Source organism: Pteropus medius, unplaced genomic scaffold (genome assembly GCF_902729225.1).
Source record: "Pteropus medius unplaced genomic scaffold, Ma_sr-lr_union100, whole genome shotgun sequence".
NCBI lineage: Eukaryota > Metazoa > Chordata > Mammalia > Chiroptera > Pteropodidae > Pteropus > Pteropus medius.
In genome coordinates, this window is record NW_024340700.1 from 3,879,735 (window position 1) to 3,886,249 (window position 6,515).

At 53.6% G+C, this 6,515-nt stretch overlaps 1 pseudogene; it reads right to left on the minus strand.

The window, feature by feature from the left end:
* Positions 1-278: 278 nt before the first annotated feature.
* LOC120618427 (uncharacterized) lies at positions 279-397 on the minus strand (annotated as a pseudogene).
* Between the last annotated feature and the right edge of the window lie 6,118 nt (positions 398-6,515).

Below are 6,515 nucleotides of genomic sequence, written 5' to 3' on the forward strand. Positions count from 1 at the left end.
TCTCTGGGACACTGACGCTCGATTAACTTGATTCTCCATGGAGGTGACAGCCCTGACCGAGGTTCAGTAATGCATTAGTATTAACCCTCTGCTAAAGATACTGTCCACCTTCCGCAACGTCTCTGATGTCTGATTAACGTCTTAAACTGTGCTGCCAGGAGGAATTTTTCATTCCCAGCAGAGTGTCTCCGTAACCTCTCTGCTTGTTCCACTCAGGACCCCATCCAGTGATCAATTCGTCCCTAGTTCGAAATTTATTTATTTTCATTTATTTTTTAAGCCTGCAGCACCTGGTCTTCCTAGGTGGTCTCCCATCCAAGGACTAACCAGGCCCGACCCTGCTTAGCTTCCGAGATCAGCCGGGATCGGGCGTGTTCAGGGCGGCGCGGCCGTGGACCATGTTTGAAATTTAATTGTACGCAACCTCCGCACACGTGGCACAAACACCTGATTCGTCATGTGTTTTCCTACTTTCCCCGAGTGGTTTCGATCACTTCAAGTATCTTTTGTACATTTTCAAATGGGAATTTGCTGTCTACCTTTCTAAATCTTTTCTGGGAAGTATGTGGGTGTAGAAATATAAACGTCAGTGCACAAATATTTCACTTCATACATAGAGCTCATCCCACACTCATTTTGTACCAGGGCTGGCCTAGGTGCCAACATCAACACTCTGTGTCTACAGACCCCCAGGAAAGCCACAGTTGGACGACCATGGCACACGGGCCAAGTCTGGCCCAACGCGTATTTTTGTAAATAAAGTTTTATTTGAAAGACAGTTGCCCACATTTGTTTATGTATCGTCTATGGCTGCTTTCGCGTTACAGCAGAGTCGAGTACGTGCAAAAGAGATCTCACGTATTTGCCTGCAAGTCCCCAAATATTTACTCTACGACTCTATAGAAAAAGATTGCTGACCCCTGAAAATAACAAGTAAAAGCAAAGTAACACGGAAATTCACCTCTCAAGGTAATTTCAGCTGATAATGAGATAATAGGGGCACCCTCCTTTTTTGCGGGTGGCGGGACTGTGCAAGGCTGGCAAACGGGTCCGCTGTAAACCGCTTGACCTCACACACAGCACAGTGCAGAGTCCAGACTTCAGGAAACGGGTGGGTCCCCCCAGACGTCCTGTCACCGGGTGTCCCTGCCTTGGGAAGGAGCTGCCCCTCCCCAAATCCCTTAGCAGTGCTGCCTACCTGTTAACAAGGATGACGGGATCGGAAGAAATAGCAGAAGTGAATTTTTCTGAAAAGCGCTCTTTTGTGGGTGGTACGGTTTAAGAGCTTTGCTTAGCCCTGAACTATGATGTGTTTCAAAAGCAGTTTGTCCAGGAATCCGTTTAAACTAAGACCTCTCTACCACCTTCCCCAACCTACCTCCATCAAGGTTTTGGGAGAAGTTTGTTAAATGACATATTTATTATAACTTTCAATCCAAACTGTAAGTATGAGAGGGCATTATAATCCGTTCCTTCAGAAACTCAAGAGAGAAATGTGACAATATCGACACTGAAGCCACCGAGGGAAAGCTGGAGAAGAATTGGAGCAGTGCGATCTGCAATGAGGATAAATCGATTTTAAAAATGCCCGAGTGAGTTAGCCGAACAATTTTCTTGTTTTCCACTTTGTTTACGAAGACATAGCCTCAGTTAACTAAACTCACAGAAAGTCACCAAGATCAGAAAAATCTGTCTTAAAAAAAAAATGAATTTCCAATATGGACTGACTACAAGAACCCATAAAGATTTATTGCTATTATTTCAAACATCATTGAAATTAGACTTAATTATCTGTGCACTTTGCTGAAAATAGCATTTTTGATCAAGTACGTGTCATTAATTTTAAAACAGAAATGTACTGAGTTGCTTTTCGCAATTCCCCCAAAACATAATTGCTAAATGGCCTGTTTGAAAAAGTCTCTCCCCTTCCTTTCCCCAGCCCTAAGTACTTGCCACCCCTACCTCTTCTATCGGCAGATAAGTCCTTTTCGTTGGCTTGCTCCTTTTTTCTGCCATGGCAATGCTAGGTGGCCACGTGGATTCATGTGAATGCCCAGGATATTCCCTTCAGAAGAAAAAGAAAAAAGATGCGTTCTTCAGGACGCCTTAGACTTTGAGAGGACGTAGGTTAATGGCTTTTTATTACTGGGCTTTTCCATGGGGAAGAACGATCTTCTATTTTCCCGGAGTGTGGCTCTGTCCACACCGGGTGGAGAAAAGCTGAAATTTATCAAGTTAATTAACTTGGGTGTTTCAACTGGGTAATTGGGCTCCGCGGCCTACTTTTTTAATGGCTCGTTTTCATCAAGGTGACAAGGTTAAGTGCGTGTCGCTTACCCTGGGGGCCATGATTTCTTTTCCATAGTTGCTTCTTCTTGGAACCCTGTGTCCAGGTGAAGCGCGTGGGCATTCCCGCAAGCGGCGTGCGCCCAAGGACCTCGCGGAGCAGCCCGGCTTTGGCCGTCTCTAGCCTGGTGGCGCTGGCAGGCTTGAGTCTGCACTGTGCTCCAGAATCCCCCCAGGCCCCCGACGCCTCCGGACCGTGGTCTGCCTGCTAGCGTCAGGCTGCAGGTCCCGCACCTGTGCGCTGCTCCTGGGCTCTGCTTTCCCATTGGTTCTCTTCGCTGTCCGTCCAAGCAAGTCCGGTCGCCACCCTGTCCCGCCCCTCCTGCCTCCTCCCTGAGTCTCGCTGGACTCTGGCGTCTGGGCTGTTCCCGCGTAGGGCAGAGCGGCCAGTGTGTCCAGTCCCCGGGCCCTTGGGACCGCAGCGGAGCCTGGGTTCGCGCAGGGCTGTTTGGGGACCGGCTCCCCGGGGCGAGGGTGTGTTGGGGGGCCCTTCTGGGGGCGAAGCAGGGCTCGCCTCCGGGGTCCAGATGCGCTGGGCCAAGTCTGGCCAGTTTGGGGGCCAAGAGCCCTTGGGATCACTCTGTCAGAAGGCTTGTCCTAAGGGAGAGGTGGCGGGCAGGCCCCCAAGGTCCCAGGGAACGGGGCCCCTGAGGAATGCTGTCCGGACCTGTGGTTCGTGTCGGGGTTTTAAGTGTACGTGTGTGTTTGTGAGTGCACGTGTGTGCGTGCGCGTGTGTGCGCGTGGTGGAGGAGGGGAGCGGAGGGCCCTCCGATGAGCACAGGTGAGCGAGACTGACGGACCTGGAAGGCGGGGGGCGGGGCTCGGTGGCAGGCACGGCCCCCAGCTTCTCCCGCCCAGCAGCGCGCCTGCTTGCAGTGCGACTTCACTGTTCTGTCAAGCTTGGAAGTCCGCTGGCACAGCCCCCACCCGCGCATGGGGGCTGGTCTCGCGACGGCCGCTTGACCAGTAGGACATGGTGGCGGTCATTTTGTGACTCCAGAGACTAGGCTCTGAGAGGCTCACAGCTCCTGCTTCGCCCTTGTAGGGGGAGGCCCCGTGTCACCTGTCGGGGGTGGGGAGGTGCCCGGCCACAACCGGCGTGGTCCCCTGACGCGCTGGTGAGGCCATCGCGGACCTCCCAGGCCGACGGCCAGCCAGACGCAGCTGGCGAGTGAGCCCGGGGCAGGAGGCAGGCGAGCCCCCCCCACCCCCTCGTCCCCGCCGTCACCCCTAGAAACGCGTAGCTCTCGGGGTCGCTGGTGGGGGTCGCGCGTTGGGCCGGGTGACGGTGAAGTCAGGCTTTGCTGCATCACAGGGAAACCGGATCGACCTTCCTCTCCTCTCGGGAATGTAACCTGTCTCCAAAACGCTGAGGGACTGTCACCCCGCACCTGGCAAGGGGACCCCGCTGCAGGAAAAAACCCTTTGATTCGGAAGTGGGGTTGGTGGTGGAGACGGAGGACGCTTTGACCGCTGCTTTGGGGCAGAAGAGGGACCCGAGGTGCCAAAGCGACATGACTTCTCCACGTGGGACATCGGTAGGGTCTGGGGTTGGGGAGAGAGGCGGGAAGACCAGAGCTAAGCGTCACTTGCGAGGGGCGCCTGGGGCGAGGGCCGAGGGACTCAGTGACGCCCTTGACACCGCAGCGCCTGCGCGCAGCTGTCCGGGGCGGGGGCGCCTGGGTGCCACGCGGCCTCGCGCGCCCAGGGCCCGAGGGTCCAGCAGGCTGCCGGCGTGGCGAGGTCATGGGTGGGGGAAGCTAGTTCCTTCAGGCCAGAGCATACGGCAAGGAGGATGGCGGACCCCACTCACTGTCCCCTGGGTGTCTGTTCATACCTGAGGACCAGGACTAACGAGGTGGGGACCGCACAGGGGAACTAAGGTCATCTAGTAAGGAAAGACAGAGCCAGGAAAAGTCGTCATCCTGCCGGCCAGTCGCGATCCCAAACTCGCGTTACCGGGACCTGGGCGTGAAGGCGTCGCTGCAAGGGGCGGAATGGGAAACGAGACGCTCGTGAACGTCCGTGGGCTCCCGCCGGCCGTGGGTGCTGGCAGAAGGGGCGCTGTAGGTCTGTTCATTTCCAGGTGGCGAATTTACAGCGATCGTTCTGGCCGACGTTAGGTTCACGTTAACTTTTAGATTTTAAAAAATTGTGCTCCAATTAAGTAAACACGAAACAACATTCTTCGGAATAATTTTATGCATCTGTATTCGTTTTCTGTTGTGGAATAACAAATCACCACACGTTTAGAAGCTCAAAACAACACAGATTTATCACTTCGTGGTTTTAGTGGCCAGGCAGCGGGCTCGGGTTGTCTGTTCCCTTGGCTCGGGCCCTCCGCAGGCTGAAATCAAGGTGTTGGCTGAGGCCAGGTCTCCTCAAGCCTCCGGATCCTCTTCCAAGCTCGCTTGGTCTTCCTTTGTGGCAGTAGCCACAGTTCAGATCAGAGATGTTCGCTTTTGGGAGCAAGAAGGAGCGAGTAGCTGTGACTTCACCTTCTTTCCAGGTCTCTCAGATTAGGTCAGGGCCACCGGAATGATCTGTTGTTTAGCGAAGGCAGGGACTAGTAATCTCATCACAGAGTGATGCCCCACGCGTCCACGAGTCCCCCCGCACTCAGAGGGACAGGGCCGTGCAGGCGCGCACCCTGGGGTGGGGTTCTGGAGACCGTCCTGCCTGCTACAATATCTACGTCTATCAGCTTGCTTTCGTTTTGGGAAAGATGTCATTACAGGTCGCATTCTATTTTCTTGCCTCCTCCTGAACGGTCTTGGAAGGACCTGCCACTCCTGAGGGACAGCGTGGCCTCTGCTGTTGCCTTCCCCTTTGTACCTCATAGTTTGCAGCAGAGCTGACCTCTCTGCCTTTCTGTCCTCAGGGCTAAGGGTCAGAGCTTCTCCACCCCCGCCGACACGAGGGGAAGGAGGAAAGGTGTCCTTCTTCTCTGGTTCCGCAGAATTTACTTTTCATTCCATCGTTTTGGAAGGGGAGACCTGGAGTAAATCAGGGGAACCAGGAAAAATAACCTGTGGGTGCTCCGTATTCAGAAATCATATTTTAAGTGACTGGAAAAGCCTGTCCATCACTGAGCATTTTCTCAGAGGTCACACTCCCCGGGGACTTGGCCACCTGCCATGCCAGCCAGCTTCAGGGAGGATGCAGTCTGGTCCTATCGCTGTGTGGCAATCCCAGTAGATGTCAAGAGGAGGCCGAGGCCTAGTGCATGTGCATCTCGTCGAATTCTCCCCGTGTCTCCAGATGACAGTTTTATTCTTCTTTGCTTTGGTCTTAAGTGTGCTCTGCTTATTTAGGGCACAACTGATTCAAGACCAACCTCTGCCATATTTCTGCAGCCCGTGCGCTACACATGGAGGCGATTCAGCGAGTAATTGATGCCGGCACGAAACAATCGGCGTGTGTGGGGGGCCGAGTCTAAATAATTCAGAAGGAAATACCGACGTGTCGGGCATGTTTAGATACTGACTTTCACCCTGTTCGCCTCCATGGCCGTCTCCTAGGTTCCGGCTTGGTTTGTAGGTTATGAATAATGACAATACTACTCATGCCCTGAAATCATGGCATTTGCAAATCACATCATCGTTTTATTCATAAGCAAAGACCGCATTATTCTCTTTTGACACATTTTTTCAGGAAGGAGTGCAGTTATCTATGTCGGCTCACCACAAGGTGCCTACATACAACTAATGGAGCTTTTTCTTACTGCATAAGGAATGTCGGGTCGCGTGCCAATCCAGGGACAAAGCAGGACAATTTATGCTTCCAGATTCGCCTGTGTTTGCAGATTTAGATCGCGTTCAGTAAGGAACTCTGTACCTGGCAGAGCCACTCAAATGCCCCAAACCTCACCGGCCGATGGGTCACGCAGGAAAACCGAGAAACTGTGACCCCATTGGCTGGTGTTTAAAGGCCCGGGGTTCCCGGCAGAGACGGCAGAGCCATGTGCCGTAAGAGCCAGGGACTCTCTAGAACGGTGGTTCCCTTGGTGGTGCGTCGAGCTTCCCCTCAGAGTTTCTGATGCACTGCGTGTCTGACAAGGTCCCTGGGGACGCTGGCCACACGTTAAAAACCAGTGCTGGATTCACAGGGAGGGGAAGGTGGACACGGCTTCGGGAAAACGCTCGGATGGAACCTTCCAGCCGACAAG